The sequence below is a fragment of the Bufo gargarizans genome, chromosome 2, assembly GCF_014858855.1.
Source record: "Bufo gargarizans isolate SCDJY-AF-19 chromosome 2, ASM1485885v1, whole genome shotgun sequence".
In the NCBI taxonomy this organism is placed as follows: domain Eukaryota; kingdom Metazoa; phylum Chordata; class Amphibia; order Anura; family Bufonidae; genus Bufo; species Bufo gargarizans.
Genome location: NC_058081.1, coordinates 132,273,796 through 132,293,588, shown reverse-complemented (window position 1 = coordinate 132,293,588; position 19,793 = coordinate 132,273,796). Strand labels below are relative to the sequence as shown.

The 19,793-nt window shown below is 44.8% G+C and overlaps 1 protein-coding gene across 2 annotated transcripts in view; it reads left to right on the top strand.

Moving 5' to 3' along the window:
• The window catches only part of DET1 (DET1 partner of COP1 E3 ubiquitin ligase), a 55,342-nt gene that overhangs the window by 22,692 nt on the left and 12,857 nt on the right, over positions 1-19,793 (top strand). The gene's annotated exons all lie outside the window — the stretch shown is intronic.

Below are 19,793 nucleotides of genomic sequence, written 5' to 3'. Positions count from 1 at the left end.
CCCCTTAGGGACCCATGACGTACCGGTACGGCATGGATCCCGAGTCCTTAAGGACCCATGACGTACCGGTACGTCATGAGTTTAAATTGAGATTGTGGCGCCCCAGGGGTTAATCCGCACAGGATGCCGGCTGAAATCATTCAGCCGGCATCCTGTCACACCGCCTGGGGGGGTCATATTACCCCCCCCCCCCCCGTATCGGCGATCGCAGCAAACCGCAGGTCAATTCAGACCTGCGGTTTGTTGCGATTTCTGCTGTTTCTGATCGCCGCGGTCCCTGACCGCGGCGATCAGAAACTTTAGTGTGGCTCAAATATATAGGTATCACCCCCCCTGCACCCCTGCATGATTTTAGCCTGGTGGGAGGTGCAGGGGGGGTGTTGCGGGCGGTGCGCCTCCCGCCTAATAATCGTTGGCTTCTAGTGGGTATACCAGGGTGCCAGCACATTGCTGGCACCCTGGTATAAACGGCTGACATCTGTGAATGGATGTCAGCCGTTTAACCCTTTCCATACAGCGGTCCGTACGGACCGCTGTATGGAAAGAGTTAACAGTAAGATGCGGCTCCCTCCCTCTCCCATCGGGGGGCTGCTGTGCCTTTGCAGCCCCCCGATGGCAGAGGGAGAGAGCCCCCAGACAGCCCCCCGAAGCCCCAGTCCTTACCCTTCCCCGTCTGCGAAGTTGTGGCAGACGGGGAAGGTTCCCATAGCAACAGGACGCCTGCTCAGGCGTCCTGCTGTCCATGGTGCTGAACAGATCTATGCTAAAAGCATAGATCTGTTCAGTGTAAGTAAAATACAGTACAGAACCCTATAGGGTTCTGTACTGTATTATGCAGACATCAGACCCACTGGATCTTCAAGAACCAAGTGGGTCTGGGTAAAAAAAAAAGTCAGAAAAAGTGAAAAAAAAGTGAAAATCAAAAAACACATTTATCACTAATTAAAAATGAAAAAATAAAATTCCCTACACATGTTTGGTATCGCCGCGTCCATAACGACCTGATCTATAAAGTGGTCATGTTACTTTCCCCGTACGGTGAACGCCATAAAAATAAAAAAATAAAAACTATGAGAAAATTTAAATTTTGCCCACCTTACTTCCCAAAAAAGGTAATAGAAGTGATCAAAAAAGTTGCATGTACGCCAAAATAGTGCCAATCAAACCGTCATCTCATCCCGCAAAAAATGAGACCCTACCCAAGATAATCGCCCAAAAACTGAAAAAACGATGGCTCTTAGACTATGGAAACACTAAAACATGATTTTTTTTTGTTTCAAAAATGAAATCGTTGTGTAAAACTTACATAAATAAAAAAAAGTATACATATTAGGTATCGCCGTGTCCGTATCGACCGGCTCTATAAAAATATCACATGAGTTAACCCCTCAGGTGACCCCAGTAAAAAAATAAAAATAAAAACGGTTTAAAAAAAGCAATTTTTTGTCATCTTACGTCACAAAAAGTGCAATAGCAAGCGATCAAAAAGTCATATGCACCCCAAAATAGTGCCAATAAAACAGCCATCTCATCCCGCAAAAAATGAGACCCTACATAAGATAATCGCCCAAAAACTGAAAAAACTATGGCTCTTAGACTATGGAGACACTAAAACTTTTTTTGTTTTAAAAATGAAATCATTGTGTAAAACTTACATAAATAAAAAAAAAGTATACATATTGGGTATCGCCGCGTCCGTGACAACCTGCTCTATAAAATTACCACATGATCTAACCTTTCAGATGAATGTTGTAAATAACAAAAAAAAAACGGTGCCAAAAAAGCTATTTCTTGTTACCTTGCCGCACAAAAAGTGTAATATAGAGCAACCAAAAATCATATGTACCCTAAACTAGTACCAACAAAACTGCCACCTTATCCCGTAGTTTCTAAAATGGGGTCACTTTTTTGGAGTTTCTACTCTAGGGGTGCATCAGGGGGGCTTCAAATGGGACATGGTGTCAAAAAAAACAGTCCAGCAAAATCTGCCTTCCAAAAACTGTATGGCATTCCTTTCCTTCTGCGCCCTGCCGTGTGCCCGTACAGCAGTTTACGACCACATATGGGGTGTTTCTGTAAACTACAGGATCAGGGCCATAAATAATGAGTTTTGTTTGGCTGTTAACCCTTGCTTTGTTACTTGAAAAAAGATATTAAAATGGAAAATCTGCCAAAAAAGTGAAATTTTGAAATTGTATCTCTATTTTCCATTAAATCTTGCGCAACACCTAAAGGGTTAACAAAGTTTGTAAAATCAGTTTTGAATACCTTGAGGGGTGTAGTTTCTTAGATGGGGTCACTTTTAGGGAGTTTCTACTCTAGGGGTGCATCAGGGGGCTTCAAATGGGACATGGTGTCAAAAAACCAGTCCAGCAAAATCTGTCTTCCAAAAACCAAACGGCGCACCTTTCACTCTACGCCCCGCTGTGTGGCCGTACAGTAGTTTACGGCCACATATGGGGTGTTTCTGTAAACGGCAGAGTCAGGGCAATAAAGATACAGACTTGTTTGGCTGTTAACCCTTGCTTTGTTAGTGGAAAAAAGGGTTAAAATGGAAAATTAGGCAAAAAAATGAAATTCTCAAATTTCATCCCCATTTGACAATAACTCTTGTGCAACACCTAAAGGGTTAACAAAGTTTGCAAAATCAGTTTTGAATACCTTGAGGGGTGTATTTTATAGAATGGGGTCATTTTTGGGTGGTTTCTATTATGTAAGCCTCGCAAAGTGACTTCAGAGCTGTAGTGGTCCCTAAAAATTGGGTTTTTGTAAATTTCTGAAAAATTTCAATATTTGCTTCTAAAGTTCTAAACCTTGTAACATCCCCAAAAAATAAAATATCATTCCCAAAATAATTCAAACCTGAAGTAGACATATGGGGAATGTAAAGTCATCACAATTTTTGGGGGTATTACTATGTATTACAGAAGTAGAGAAATTGAAACTTTGAAATTTGCAAATTTTTCCAAATTTTTTGTAAATTTGGTATTTTTTTATGCAAAAAAAATATTTTTTTTTACTTCATTTTACCAGTGTCATGAAGTACAATATGTGACGAAAAAACAATCTCAGAATGGCCTGCATAAGTTAAAGCGTTTTAAAGTTATGAGCACTTAAAGTGACACTGGTCAGATTTGCAAAAAATGGCCAAATCCTTAAGGTGAAATAGGGCTGAGTCCTTAAGGGGTTAAACACTTATGTTTGCTTTTGGATGGATATCACACCTTCTGCCTAGGACCGGACCATCTGTAGCCAGTGTATTGTCTGAACATGTATTCAGACAGGTTGCAAGAGAGCCCTGGAGAAAGACCCTCATGCGTCTTGAGGTTCTCAGGGTCCAAGCAATTTTGCTGCCTCAAGCACACTTACATTCATATTTATCAGGGTAAGTTTGACATCTGTGTTAAGTGTGGGATGAAACCCGAGTTTCAGGGACATAAGTAGGTAATTTTTTAGTTGGTAAAAACATGAATGTGGGACTATATTACAATTTTTATTGAATCTGGTGGTTGATTTTTCATAAACTTCCCATCCTTTTTCATTATACCCTCTTCTTGGAATAATGTGCATATATTCCTATTACCAGGATACTTAAAAGGGTTTCTAAGACTTATACTGATCAGTGGGGTTTGGACACCCGCAACCCCCGCCCACCAGCTGTTTGAAAAGGCAGCGGCACTCCTGTGAGTGCCGCGGCCTTCTCGCTGCTTACTAAGCACAGCGCCTTATGTTGTACAGTGGCTGTGATTGGTATGGCGCTCAGCCCCATTCACTAGAAAGAAGCTGAGCTGTGCCTAGGCCACGTGACCGTTAACCGCTTGTACTCCAGCTGTGGTGAAAATACAACTCCCAGCATGCTCTATTCATTTCTATGGAGTTCTGAGAACAGCCAAGCAAGTGTACATCTTGGGAGTTGTAGTTTTACCACAGTGGAGTGCCAGAGGTTAGCCACTACAGGGATAGGTCATCAGTTTTAAAGTGTCAGAAAAGCCCTTTAATGTCCAAACCATTCATTTCTACAATGATTTGTTCCTCCGTATGTTTTAGGGGGGGCTCTGCACTTAAGTTCTTGTATATACATGTATGTAAGAAAACTGCTCGCTCTGCCGGCTTGAATGACTCAAGAGAAGTGCAGTTTCTATTATAGCGATGCCACTGGATGAATTGTCTGTAGTAGATTGATTCATATTCTTTGAATTAAGCGCCTGGAAGTGCAGGAGAATTCCTTTACTTGTTATTTCCATCAGAATAAGCCCTCACTTGTAGGCACTCATGTCATCTAAACGCTTCTGTTCATGCACGTAAGCTGCACACAATATTGGTCCCCAAGGGTAGGTAGAAATTGTGCCGTGTGTAAAGCTGTCAAAATAGAGGATGTGAGAGTACTCTATTGCTGCAAAGAAGAAATACCCACAGGGTGCGAGAAAATGCCCCATGGCGAACCTGTGTTACACCCAGCTTTTAAGTACATGAACTACACGGTGCTCAATGATTCCCCCCCCCCCAACATGTCACATACCTAGTCCAGGACTTTGGTGGAATAAAAGAGATAGATACAGAATCCGTAACTCCTAGTCTTCTGAGCCGTCGACACCGGGATGTTAATGTTGCATAATCCTCCATTTTGGACCACATTTAATGTCGGTAAATGAGTGTAACTGCTTTCAGAATGGCTCTAATTACTTGCTGCTTAAATACATTTTTAGTTGTTGGTAACCTTGTCAGAAATTACCGAGAATTTGCCCTGTGTGCTGTAAATTGCTTCACATCAAAGATTTACAAACATAATTTTGCTAATGTTTTTCTAGAAGGAAAAGCTTTCCTCTTTAGTACTGAAAACGAAACGGAAAATACAGGTAATCTTGGCCCTCCATTACTCACATAGCATTTATGTGATCTCTAATGGGAAGAGCTAGCATTCCTAGTCCAAATCGATTTTAATTTATTTTTCTTCCATTTTGTACGGGGCTGTGTTTTTTGTTTTCCAGTTCTCTTGGAACATACCTAAAGCCGAGATGAAGATTTTCCGTATAGAGAGGTATTAACAGTTGGAGAGCTTTTAGCCAATGCATAAATCAGCGGTGTAAAAGCATAGAGGAGCGCAGACATCCCATGCATGTCAGTACTGATTATTATTCACATAGCTTTCTGGGGTTCTTCCACTATTAGGCCATTGGCGTTTTTCAGACCTCACTTTTTCTACCTGGAGGTATTTTTCATAGGATTGTTGTGCAGAATTTCTTTGCACACCCAGATCATGAAGCTGTATATTCTCGGAATCCAGAGTGCAGCATTTTATTCATTATTAGAATTCACATAGTAGTGGGCACAGCATCGATTATTTCCAAACAGCTTTGAGTACATCCCAACATTGCTCTAAAGCCTCATGCGCACAACTGTATTTTGGGTCCATGTCCGATACACAATTTTTTGTGTAAATAGCACGCACACCCATTGAGTTCTACGGGGCCGGGGAAAAAAAATATAAGACAGCACATGGATGTCACTTGTGTGCTGACCACATCCAAGAGGACGTCCTGTGAATCACAGTCCCTTTCTTCTGAGTGGCAGCTGTAGCATCCAAACAGGAGACCGCTACAGCTGTCACTCAGAACAGAGGGGAGGGGCTCTGACGCAGCTTAATGCAGAGAGCACGTCACAGTGAAGCTCCGGCTCGTGGACACTTGTAGGAGCAGAACCTGGCAGAATAAAAGTTTATATTCATATTATGCCTGTACTGCTTTCCCCAGCATCTGTCTAGTCCAATAAACCGTTAAATTAAAAACTAGGATCCTTGTGGTGAGAGCAATATAGAGCGGAAGCTTACAACTTTTTGTACCTTGTGAGCCACATTAAATGTGAGGAAACAAGAAAACATGAAGTTGGAATTGCTTGGTCCCTATACTTGCAACAAACTTTACACAAATCAATAGTACATTCAAATACAAGAAACGTTATAATATATCTAATCAGAGAAAAATGCTTCTTTCTTATGCTTTCATCCCCCCCAAACTGTTAACTCACTTTGAATTCACTGTGAAATCTGTCTTGGTCTCCATTCTGACCAGAGAAGTTTATAGGGGAGTGTGGAAGGGAGAGTGTACAAAGAGGCACATGCAGCCGATAGAAATCTGCAGAGAGGGCAGAGGGAGGGGTAGAGGAGCTGAGTGTCAGCCACATACACAGAGGCTGCTGCAGAAGCTCATAGTGAGTTCTCTATATCGCCCGAAGTGCTTTATTCACATCACGTTTTATATGGTACTGCATACTTACAAGCATTGGAAAAGGTCATGCACCTGTCACTGAGGGCACTGCCTGGCTTATAGCAGTCACATGTATGTATACGGCACATCATCACTTCTGGCCTTGGGGTACTGGGATGGTGCCGCTGGAACCAGGACACTGTGACTAGGTGTTTTTTTATTTTTTTTTTCGTTTTTTTTTACCGCATGTTACATTTTTTCCATCTCGGAGAACCCTTGTAAAATATATGCATTTGTTAACCACTTCAACCCCGCTAGCTGAAACCCCCTTAATGACCAGGCCACTTTTTACACTTCTGCACTACACTACTTTCACCGTTTATCGCTCGGTCATGCAACTTACCACCCAAATTAATTTTACCTCCTTTTCTTCTCACTAATAGAGCTTTCATTTGGTGGTATTTCATTGCTGCTGACATTTTTACTTTTTTTGTTATTAATCGAAATGTAACGATTTTTTGCAAAAAAATGACATTTTTCACTTTCAGCTGTAAAATTTTGCAAAAAAACCGATATCCATATATAAATTTTTCGCTAAATTTATTGTTCTACATGTCTTTGATTAAAAAAAAAAAATGTTTGGGAAAAAAAAAAATAGGGTTTGGGTAAAAGTTATAGCGTTTACAAACTATATGAATTTCCGCTTTTTGAAGCAGCTCTGACTTTCTGAGCACCTGTCATGTTTCCTGAGGTTCTACAATGCCGAGACAGTAGAAAACCCCCACAAATGACCCCATTTCGGAAAGTAGACACCCTTAGGTATTCGCTGATGGGCATAGTGAGTTCATAAAATAAAAAGTTCTTTGTCACAAGTTAGCGGAAAATGATGATTTTATTTTATTTTTTCTTACAAAGTCACATATTCCACTAACTTGCGACAAAAAATAAAAAATTCTAGGAACTCGCCATGCCCCTCACGGAATACCTTGGGGTGTCTTCTTTCCAAAATGGGGTCACTTGTGGCGTAGTTATACTGCCCTGGCATTCTAGGGGCCCTAATGTGTGAGAAGTACTTTGCAATCAAAATGTGTAAAAAATGGCCTGCGAAATCCGAAAGGTGCTCTTTGGAATGTGTGCCCCTTTGCCCACCTAGGCTGCAATAAAGTGTCACACATCTGGTATTGCCGTACTCAGGAGAAGTTGGGGAATGTGTTTTGGGGTGTCATTTTACATATACCCATGCTGGGTGAGAGAAATATCTTGGCAAAAGACAACTTTTCCAATTTTTTTATACAAAGTTGGCATTTGACCAAGATATTTATCTCACCCAGCATGGGTATATGTAAAATGACACCCCAAAACACATTCCCCAACTTCTCCTGAGTACGGCGATACCAGATGTGTGACACTTTATTGCAGCCTAGGTGGGCAAAGGGGCACACATTCCAAAGAGCACCTTTCGGATTTCGCAGGCCATTTTTTACACATTTTTATTGCAAAGTACTTCTCACACATTTGGGCCCCTAAATTGCCAGGGCAGTATAACTACCCCACAAGTGACCCCATTTTGGAAAGAAGACACCCCAAGGTATTCCGTGAGGGGCATGGCGAGTTCCTAGAATTTTTTATTTTTTGTCGCAAGTTAGCGGAAAATGATTTTTTTTTTTTTTTTTTTTTCTTACAAAGTCTCATTTCACTAACTTGCGACAAAAAATTAAAAATTCTAGGAACTCGCCATGCCCCTCACGGAATACCTTGGGGTGTCTTCTTTCCAAAATGGGGTCACTTGTGGCGTAGTTATACTGCCCTGGCAATTTAGGGGCCCAAATGTGTGAGAAGTACTTTGCAAAGTAAAAAATGTGTAAAAAATGGCCTGCGAAATCCGAAAGGTGCTCTTTGGAATGTGTGCCCCTTTGCCCACCTAGGCTGCAATAAAGTGTCACACATCTGGTATCGCTGTACTCAGGAGAAGTTGGGGAATGTGTTTTGGGGTGTCATTTTACATATACCCATGCTGGGTGAGAGAAAAAAAAGGAGGGGAAAGGCGTCTGCCAGGACATAGGAGCTCCGCCCAACATCCATACCCACTTAGCTCGTATGCCCTGGCAAACCAGATTTCTCCATTCACATCAATCGATGTGGATGAATAAATCATTGCCGGTATTTTTTATTAATTTTTTTATATACAAAGTGTTTGCCAAAGCATAGGAACGCCGCCTCCTCCTCAGCTCGTATGCCTTGGCAAACGTATCTTTTACTGCAGAGTAGAAATCTCGTCTTGCAGTGCCGCATACACCTACTTGTGTGTAATCTGACAGCAGCGCAATGCTTCTGTCAGAATGCACATCAGTGCTGCAGCTAGTCGATCGGTTGGTCCACCTGGAAGGTTAAAAAAAAAAAACAGGCCGCAACGCAATAATTTGATTAACTTTGGAACAGAACATATAAACTTTTAAACTTTTTGAACTAAACTTTAACCTTTTTGCTTACTGGTGTGTTTTTTTTTTTTTTACCTTTTCTAGAACAAACCTCTCCTTCCCCATGGGTCAATGTGCAAAGCGCAAATCGCCCAAAGATGTGGCGAAGTGCGTTATGCACTTTGTCCCAGGTGAAAGGAGAGGTTTGCAGCAGCTGTATGTGAATGGGCCCTAATAGCCCTGTGTGCCTGTCCTGGTGAGATGTGATCCCTATGCGAAGTGTACCTGTGTGTGGTACTTCCAGAAACACTCTCCAAAGCATAGGGCAGGGTGGTCAGGACAGTCAGGACAGAAATAGCGGGTGTCACGCCTTATTCCACTCCTGCTACAGACACAACATTTTTTTCGGGGTGGCGGTCGGTTTGAGGTACCAGGAACGACACTGGGGAAATGTCGCTCGTGTAGACGGCTAACTACACTGGTGGATGGGGCCACGGAACCTCCTGGGTACAGGAGCTTCGCGATGATCTCTTCCTGAAATTTGAGGAAGGATCCAGTTCTCCCAGCCTTACTGTAGAGAACAAAACTATTATACAGAGCCAATTGAATTAAATATACAGACACCTTCTTATACCAGCGTCTGGTTCTGCGGGACACTAAATACGGAGCCAACATCTGGTCATTGAAGTCCACCCCTCCCATGTGAAGGTTATAGTCGTGGACTGAGAGGGGCTTTTCAATGACACGGGTTGCTCGCTCAATTTGGATTGTTGTGTCTGCGTGAATAGAGGAGAGCATGTAAACGTCACGCTTGTCTCTCCATTTCACTGCAAGCAGTTCTTCGTTACACAATGCAGCCCTCTGCCCCCTTGCAAGACGGGTGGTAACGAGAAGCCCGCGCAACTAGTTCGCGCGGTGCCACAGGCGCCAATCCGTTCTAGAAACAAATGCCTAAAGAGGGCCACACTTGTGTAGAAATTGTCCACATAAAGAGGGTACCCCTTGCCAAATAAGGGTGACACCAAGTCCCAGACTGTCTTCCCACTGCTCCCCAGGTAGTCAGGGCAACCGACCGGCTCCAGGGTCTGATCTTTTCCCTTATAGATCCGAAATTTGTGGGTATAGCCTGTGGCCCTTTCACAGAGCTTATACAATTTGACCCCATACCGGGCGCGCTTGCTTGGGATGTATTGTTTGAAGCCAAGGCGCCCGGTAAAATGTATAAGGCTACTTTCACACTTGCGCTTGATCGGATCCGTTCTGAACGGATCCGATCATATTAATGCAGACGGAGGCTCCGTTCAGTACGGATCCGTCTGCATTAATAACTTAGAAAATTTTCTAAGTGCGCAAGATGCCTGAGCGGATCCGTTCAGACTTTCAATGTAAAGTCAATGGGGGACGGATCCGCTTGAAGATTGAGCCATATGGTGACCTCTTCAAGCGGATCCGTTCCCATTGACTTACATTGTAAGTCTGAACGGATCCGCTCGCCTCCGCACGGCCAGGCGGACAGCTGAACGCTGCAAACAGCGTTCAGCTGTCCGCCTGTCCGTGCGGAGGCGAGCGGAGCGGAGGCTGAACGCCGCCAGACTGATGCAGTCTGAGCGGATCCGCTCCATTCAGACTGCATCAGGGCTGGACGGAGGCGTTCGGGTCCGCTCGTGAGCTCCTTCAAACGGAGCTCACGAGCGGACCGACGAACGCTAGTGTGAAACTAGCCTTAGGGACTTGTCTACGCAGATGTTTTGCTCAGGGGTATGCAAATCTGCAAATTTCTGGTTGAAATGGTCTATGAGGGGACGAATTTTGTGGAGCCGGTCAAAAGCTGGGTGGCCTCTGGTGGTATTGTCGCTAAAGTGCAGGAAACGCAGGATGGTCTCAAATCGTGTCCTGGACATAGCAGCAGAGAACATGGGCATGTGATGAATTGGGTTCGTGGACCAATATGACCGCAATTCATGCTTTTTAGTTAGACCCATGTTAAGGAGAAGGCCCAGAAAAATTTTAAATTCGGAAACTTGGACTGGTTTCCACCAGAAAGACATAGGGCATAAGAGCTTCCCGGGTTGGCGGATATAAATTGTGTGGCATACCGATTTGTTTCGGCCACGACTAAGTCCAAGAGCTCCGCAGTCAAGAACAGCTCAAAAAATCCCAGGGCCGAACCGATCTGAGCTGTCTCAACCCGAACTCCAGACTGGGCGGTGAAAGGGGGAACTACAGGTGCGGCTGAAGTTGGGGACTGCCAATCAGGGTTTGCCAGCACCTCAGGGATTCTAGGGGCTCTACGGGCACGTCTTTGCGGTGGCTGCGACGGGGTCACTACTGCTCGTGCCACCGTACCAGCTTCAACTGCCCTTCTGGTGCTCGCCACTTCACCATGTTGTACGGCAGTGCTGGTACTAGGTCCAGGATGGGCTGCGCTGCTGGTGTATGCCTCACCACGTAATCCGACAGCACCAACCCCACTCTGCTGCTCTTGAAGCGGATCCTGCGCAACCTGCGGTCTAGCGACACGGGGCCGGGTACGCCTGTTGCTATAAGGGACCTCAGCCTCCTCGTCCGAACTTTGGGTCAGAGAGCCACTGCTTTCTACAGGTTCGTATTCTGACCCGCTAGATTCATCAGATGAGGGTTCCCATTCCTCATCCGACTGGGTCAGAAGCCTGTAGGCCTCTTCAGAAGAATACCCCCTGTTTGACATTTGGGCAACTAAATTTAGGGGTATTCCCTGAGACTACCCAAGAAAAAAAGCAAGCCTGTCTTACAAAGGGGAGGCTAGCGAAGTACCGGAGGCCGCTGCGGTTGATAAAAAATATCAAAACTGATTTTTTTTATCGCCGCAGCGCGTGTAAAGTGAATGTGCAGTTATCAAAAAAAATTTAAAAAATGTGTCACTGCGGTGGGGCGGGCGTGGGTGAACGCACGTGTGGGCGACCGATCAGGCCTGATCAGGCAAACACTGCGTTTTGGGTGGAGGGCAAACTAAAGTGACACTAATACTATTATAGATCTGACCATGATCAGTTTTGATCACTTACAGATACTATAAAAGTACAAATGCTGATTAGCGATACGCTAATCAGCGAATAAGGGACTGCGGTGCGTTGGGCTGGGCGCTAACCGATCGCTAAACTACCTAACCAAGGGACCTAAACTATCCTAAAACCTATCAGTCAATACCAGTGATGGGTACTCACAGTGATGTGTGCTCCTCTGCTGGAACCAACCGACCAAAAGAAGGAGCAGAGGAGCACAACAGCCATTTAACCACATCATATTTACTAAATATGATGTGTTATCTGGCTGCTGATTTGTTTTTTTGAAAATCAATAACCTGCCAGCCACGATCATTGGCTGGCAGGTTGATGACGAACTTGTCTTTGAAATTTTGCCGGCCCGCGATGCGCATGCGCATGCGCGGGCCGGCTTTCCCCGAAATCTCGCGTCTCGCGAGAGGACGCACCGGCGCGTCCACCCAGAGAAACAGGACCGCCGCAAAGACGCAATCCTGCGTACGGCGGTCCTGAGCAGGTTAAAAACAGCTCTTTCAATTGTATCTACAGTCATATACACACTAATATTTTTAAATATTCCTATGGCTGGGCCCCGACAAACTACATTCACGTTTTGTTTACACATGCCAAAAAAGCTGACATGTTGCTAGGCAACACGTTATATTAAAATCAGCGCAAACACACTCATGCGAGACCTCTGTAAGAATGAAAACAAAGTACATACATTTATTGAATTTTTCATGTTGAGGAAAGGTTTGTCTGCCCAGTAGATTATTTCTACTGCAGCGCTGTAAATTAAAGCGGAGGCATTGCTAATGATGACAAATGAGTCCCTTTACTGGTAAAAAGTGATGTGCAGACCATTTGGAGCCGCAGAAGTCCATCCACCTTTTTACATTTTATGAGAGAGTCTTAAAATTCCTTCTGTCCATATACAGTATCTTGAATTGCAGGGATTGATAGAATGGCTTTTTCTGAGCAGTTTATTTTTCTGGAATATTAATGTATAAATAATTTCATAAATGATATCTCTATTTATATGCATGTTTTGTTTTGTTTTTTTACTGCCTGGCAAGCAGATCATTATAAGAAACTTGGTGGAAAAAGCAGTTCTTTGAAGTAATGCTTTTTATCCTTAAATTCTCCCTTCGCTTCAACCCCATCAAAATGTGCATGGGGTAGTCATGAAGAATAGCTGTGGGCTGTATGGGCTCTTACAGGGTGATGATCCAAATCAGCATCTAATATACTCATTGACAAACAGCGCACCAGGAAGGAGTTGTTGGAATGAAACTTTTTATATGTGCAAGTGTAATAATGATATGTAAGTGAGTACAATATTCATAGGCGTGCGCAGCCTATTGCATTAGGGTGTGCACCCTAAAGCACAAACACACATGCCCCGCGCGTGTATGTATGATATAGAGATATATATATATATATATATATATATATATATATATATCTATCTATTTATGATATCCACAGATCCTCCATAACAGTGTGTCAATTTTTTGGGTACTAACCTAATACTTAAAAGACAAGCTTTCAAGAGTTTTCCTTTCTTCCTCGGTACGCTTGAGTATTCAGAAACAATCTATTCCTAAGGGTGGGTTCACATCTGCGTTATGCCATTCCGTTATAGGTTCCGTTTTAAATGGAATATAACGGAATGGCCAGATGGAATGCAAAATGCAAACCTTTAAGAGGCATTCCGTTTTGCTCTATCCTAATAGAAGTTTATGAGAAAGCATAACCGATCCGTCTGGGTCCCCTTATGCAAGACGGAAAACAAAGTCCTGTCGACAGGACTTTGTTTTCCGTCTTGCATAATGGTAACCAGATGGATCCGTTTTGATTCCCATAGACTTTTATGAGGACGGAGAGCAAACGGAAAGCCTCCTGCAGAGTCCGCGCTGTACGAGAGAGAGAGATAGCAGTGGCTGTGAAGGGGAAGGTTCCAGAGCACAATGACAGCCCCAGAGCCTTTCTGCTGCCTGACCAACCATATGCTGCCACAGCCCAGCCTGCAGGACATCAGAGAGGCCTGGGGGCCACATTATAGCACCACTACATTTACTTATCAAAAAGCATCATACATAACCAAGCAAAAGCCAGAATATAATAAAAGACAAAAACATTAAACTACATTTATAATAAAACAATTTACTTACAAAAGAAGCTGTTCAGTCATCTGCTGTGCCGTCCTCTGCTTGCTTCCGCGGATTCTTTGCCCTCCTTTCTGTCTCTCCTCAGTGCGCAGGCGCACTGTTATGGGGGACCTGTGGATGACGCACTGTTATGGGGGACCTGTGGATGACGCACTGTTATGGGGGACCTGTGGATGACGCACTGTTATGGGGGACCTGTGGATGACGCACTGTTATGGGGGACCTGTGGATGACGCACTGTTATGGGGGACCTGTGGATGACGCACTGTTATGGGGGACCTGTGGATGACGCACTGTTATGGGGGACCTGTGGATGACGCACTGTTATGGGGGACCTGTGGATGACGCACTGTTATGGGGGACCTGTGGATGACGCACTGTTATGGGGGACCTGTGGATGACGCACTGTTATGGGGGACCTGTGGATGACGCACTGTTATGGGGGACCTGTGGATGACGCACTGTTATGGGGGACCTGTGGATGACGCACTGTTATGGGGGACCTGTGGATGACGCACTGTTATGGGGGACCTGTGGATGACTCACTGTTATGGGGGACCTGTGGATGACACACTGTTATGGGGGCATCAGTGGATGACACAATGTTATGGGGGCATCTGTGGATGACACAATGTTATGGGGGCATCTGTGGATGACACAATGTTATGGGGGCATCTGTGGATGACGCACTGTTATGGGCATCTGTGGAGGACACTCCACTGTTATGGGCATCAGTGGATTACACACGGTTATGGGGGCATCTGTGGATTACACACGGTTATGGGGGCATCTGTGGATGATGCACTGTTAACAGTGCGTCATCCACAGATCCCCCCCCCCCCCCCATAACAGTGTCATCCACAGATATCCCCTTAATAGACTGTTAAGGGGATATCTGTAGATGCCGCTGTTATGGGTGGCAGGGGGATCTGTGGATGACACACATGTATGGCAGCGCAAGCATCTTGTGCTATATATGTGTCGTCATCCACAGATATTCCCCCCCCCCCCCATAACAGTGTCCCTGACGGTGTCCCTATTGTAAGACGGGCCCTGCTGTTCCTTATGTAAGTGAGCTATTGAGCTTGTAAATAAACTTGTGTAAAGTATATGTACTAGTTACTATCTAATAATCTGTCACTAACTTACTGGGACTGGGACTGTCAGGACTCCAGATAGTATTCACAATTACATCAGTTTTTATTTTTCACAGACAGTGCACAAAAGACATCACATCACCATCCATTCACTGCCTGGGCATGGGCACTGGGCGAGTGGGCGGGCAGGCAGGCAGGCTGGCTCCCCGCTCTTCAAACATTCAAACTAGGCGGCCGGCGGCAGCGTAACATGACGTCGCTCACTACGTCACACCGCACGCGCATGCTCCTCCCACTTTATTAATAAAGGCGGAGCAGGCGCGTGACGTCGGAGTGAGTGACGTTACGGGGCCGGCCGCTGGGAGACGGAGTCACGGAGGCGGAGCACAGGAGCAGAGGGGGTGGACTGGATACACTACAGTATGTGTCTTTGTGTCATAGTTACAAGCTGTGCGGTCGCCGATCGGACACTAGTGCGGAGCTGGCAGGCGGCAGTGCAGGAGGCGGAGCACAGGGGTGTGATTAGGGTGTGCCCAGGCACACCCCGTGCGCACACCTCTGACAATATTAGAGTGAAAAGAAAATTTTTTGGGGGATGACTGTACAGTTTAACCACTTCAGCCCCGCTAGGTGAAACCCCCTTCATGACCAGAGCACTTTTTACACTTCGGCACTACACTACTTTCACCGTTTATCGCTCGGTCATGCAACTTACCATACAAATGAATTTTACCTCCTTTTCTTCTCACTAATAGAGCTTTCATTTGGTGGTATTTCATTGCTGCTGGCATTTTTACTTTTTTTGTTATTAATCAAAATGTAACGATTTTTTTGCAAAAAATGACATTTTTCACTTTCAGCTGTAAAATTTTAGCAAAAAAAACGACATCCATATATAAATTTTTCGCCAAATTTATTGTTCTACATGTCTTTGATAAAAAAAAAATGTTTGGGCAAAAAAAAAATGGTTTGGGTAAAAGTTATAGCATTTACAAACTATGGTACAAAAATGTGAATTTCCGCTTTTTGAAACAGCTCTGACTTTCTGAGCACCTGTCATGATTCCTGAGGTTCTACAATGCCCAAACAGTAGAAAACCCCCACAAATGACCCCATTTCGGAAAGTAGACACCCTAAGGTATTCGCTGATGGGCATAGTGAGTTCATAGAACTTTTTATTTTTTGTCACAAGTTAGCGGAAAATGATGATGATTTTTATTTATTTATTTTTTCTTACAAAGTCTCATATTCCACTAACTTGCGACAAAAAATAAAAAATTCTAGGAACTCGCAGTGCCCCTCACAGAATACCTTGGGGTGTCTTCTTTCCAAAATGGGGTCACTTGTGGCGTAGTTATACTGCCCTGGCAATTTAGGGGCCCAAATGTGTGAGAAGAACTTTGCAATCAAAATGTGTAAAAAATGACCGGTGAAATCCAAAAGGTGCACTTTGGAATATGTGCCCCTTTGCCCACCTTGGCAGCAAAAAAGTGTGACACATCTGGTATCGCCATACTCAGGAGAAGTTGGGGAATGTGTTTTGGGGTGTCATTTTACATATACCCATGCTGGGTGAGAAAAATATCTTGGTCAAATGCCAACTTTGTATAAAAAAATGGGAAAAGTTGTCTTTTGCCAAGATATTTCTCTCATCCAGCATGGTTATATGTAAAATGGCACCCCAAAACACATTCCCCAACTTCTCCTGAGTACGGCGATACCAGATGTGTCACACTTTTTTGCTGCCAAGGTGGGCAAAGGGGCACATATTCCAAAGTGCACCTTTCAGATTTTGCAGGCCATTTTTTACACATTTTGATTGCAAGGTACTTCTCACACATTTGGGCCCCTAAATTGCCAGGGCAGTATAACTACGCCACAAGTGACCCCATTTTGGAAAGAAGACACCCCAAGGTATTCCGTGAGGGGCATGGCGAGTTCCTAGAATTTTTTATTTTTTGTCACAAGTTAGCGGAAAATGATGATTTTTTTTTTTTTCTCTTTTTTCCTTACAAAGTCTCATATTCCACTAACTTGCGACAAAAAATAAAAAATTCTAGGAATTCGCCATGCCCCTCACGGAATACCTTGGGGTGTCTGCTTTCCAAAATGGGGTCACTTGTGGCGTAGTTATACTGCCCTGGCAATTTAGGGGCCCATATGTGTGAGAAGTACTTTGCAATCAAAATGTGTAAAAAAATGACCGGTGAAATCCGAAAGGTGCACTTTGGAATATGTGCCCCTTTGCCCACCTTGGCATCAAAAAAGTGTCACACATCTGGTATCGCCGTACTCAGGAGAAGTTGGGGAATGTGTTTTGGGGTGTCATTTTACATATACCCATGCTGGGTGAGAGAAATATCTTGGCAAAAGACAACTTTTCCCATTTTTTTATACAAAGTTGGCATTTGACCAAGATATTTTTCTCACCCAGCATGGGTATATGTAAAATGACACCCCAAAACACATTCCCCAACTTCTCCTGAGTACGGCGATACCAGATGTGTCAGATGTGCCTAGATGCGCAAAGGGGCCCAAATTCCTTCTAGGAGGGCATTTTTAGACATTTGGATCCCAGACTTCTTCTCACACTTTCGGGCCCCTAAAAAGCCAGGGCAGTATAAATACCCCACATGTGACCCCACTTTGGAAAGAAGACACCCCAAGGTATTCAATGAGGGGCATGGCGAGTTCCTAGAATTTTTATTTTTTTGCATAAGTTAGCGGATATTGATTTTTTTTTGTTTTTTTCTCACAAAGTCTCACTTTCCGCTAACTTAGGACAAAAATTTCAATCTTTCATGGACTCAATATGCCCCTCACGGAATACCTTGGGGTGTCTTCTTTCCGAAATGGGGTCACATGTGGGGTATTTATACTGCCCTGGCTTTTTAGGGACCCTAAAGCGTGAGAAGAAGTCTGGAATATAAATGTCTAAAAATGTTTACGCATTTGGATTCCGTGAGGGGTATGGTGCGTCCATGTGAAATTTTATTTTTTGACACAAGTTAGTGGAATATGAGACTTAGTAAGAAAAAACAAAAACAAAAACAAACAAAAAATTTCCGCTAACTTGTGCCAAAAAAAATGTCTGAATGGAGCCTTACCGGGGGGGGGGGGTGATCAATGACAGGGGGGTGATCACCCATATAGACTCCCTGATCACCCCCTGTCATTGATCACCCCCCCTGTAAGGCTCCATTCAGACATCCGCATGATTTTTTACGGATCCATGGATACATGTATCGGATCCACAGAACGCATGCGGACGTCTGAATGGAGCCTTACAGGGGAGTTATCAATGACAGGGGTTGATCAGGGTGATCACCCCCCTGTCACTGATCACCCCCCCTGTAAGGCTCCATTCAGACATCCGCATGATTTTTTACGGATCCATGGATACATGTATCGGATCCACAGAACGCATGCGGACGTCTGAATGGAGCCTTACAGGGGGGTTATCAATGACAGGGGTTGATCAGGGTAATCAGGGTGATCACCCCCCTGTCACTGATCACCCCCTCTGTAAGGCTCCATTCAGACATCCGCATGATTTTTTACGGATCCATGGATACATGTATCGGATCCACAGAACGCATGCTGACGTCTGAATGGAGCCTTACAGGGGGGTTATCAATGACAGGGGGTGATCAGGGTAATCAGGGTGATCACCCCCCTGTCACTGATCACCCCCCCTGTAAGGCTCCATTCAGACGTCCGCATGTGTTTTGCGGATCCGATCCATGTATCCATGGATCCGTAAAAATCATGCGGACGTCTGAATGGAGCCTTACAGGGGAGTGATCAATGACAGGGGGGTGATCAATGACAGGGGGTGATCAGGGAGTGTATATGGGTGATCACCCGCCTGTCATTGATCACCCCCCTGTAAGGCTCCATTCAGACGTCCGTATGCTTTTTGCGGATCCGATCCGTGGATCCGTAAAAATCATACGGATGTCTGAACGGAGCCTGACAGGGGGGTGATCAATGACAGGGCGGTGATCAATGACAGGGGGGTGATCAGGGAGTTTATATGGGGTGATCATGGGTGATCAGGGGTTTATAAGGGGTTAATAAGTGACGGGGGGGGGGGTGTAGTGTAGTGTGGTGTTTGGTGCGACTGTACTGACCTACCTGAGTCCTCTGGTGGTCGATCCTAACAAAAGGGACCACCAGAGGACCAGGTAGGAGGTATATTAGACGCTGTTATGAAAACAGCGTCTAATATACCTGTTAGGGGTTAAAAAATTCGGATCTCCAGCCTGCCAGCGAGCGATCGCCGCTGGCAGGCTGGAGATCCACTCGCTTACCTTCCGTTCCTGTGAGCGCGCGCGCCTGTGTGCGCGCGTTCACAGGAAATCTCGCGTCTCGCGAGATGACGCATATATGCGTGACTGTGCGCCAGCCTGCCACCTCCGGAACGCACATGTGCGTTAGGCGGTCCGGAGGTGGTTAAAGGAGACTCTAGTGCCCTGTTGGGTGGCCTCTAGCCTGGATATGAGATGAGATACGGTTTCACATGAAGATCTACAGATTCTGTATTGTAGGCCATAATGTTTAATTAGTCCTATAAGTGCTTGATTGATTTTAAATCTGGTGACCGGGCAGACCAAGGAAGTGTTGATATCTGGTGGAGCCATTCCTCGGAAACATTTGCTCTGTGTGAGTGAGCATTATCCTGCTGAAAAATGCCAGTTGGGAGCCCCGGGGGGAGCAGCAACACATGTGGCCGCAGGATGTCCTGCGCGTATCACCGAGCTGTTAGCGTCCCTCATATCACTACAAGAGGTGATTGCCTGTCATATGCAATGACCCCCCAAATCATCACACCAGCAGTTGGGGCATCTGATATGGTTCAAGTTCATAGCAGTCCTCATTCACA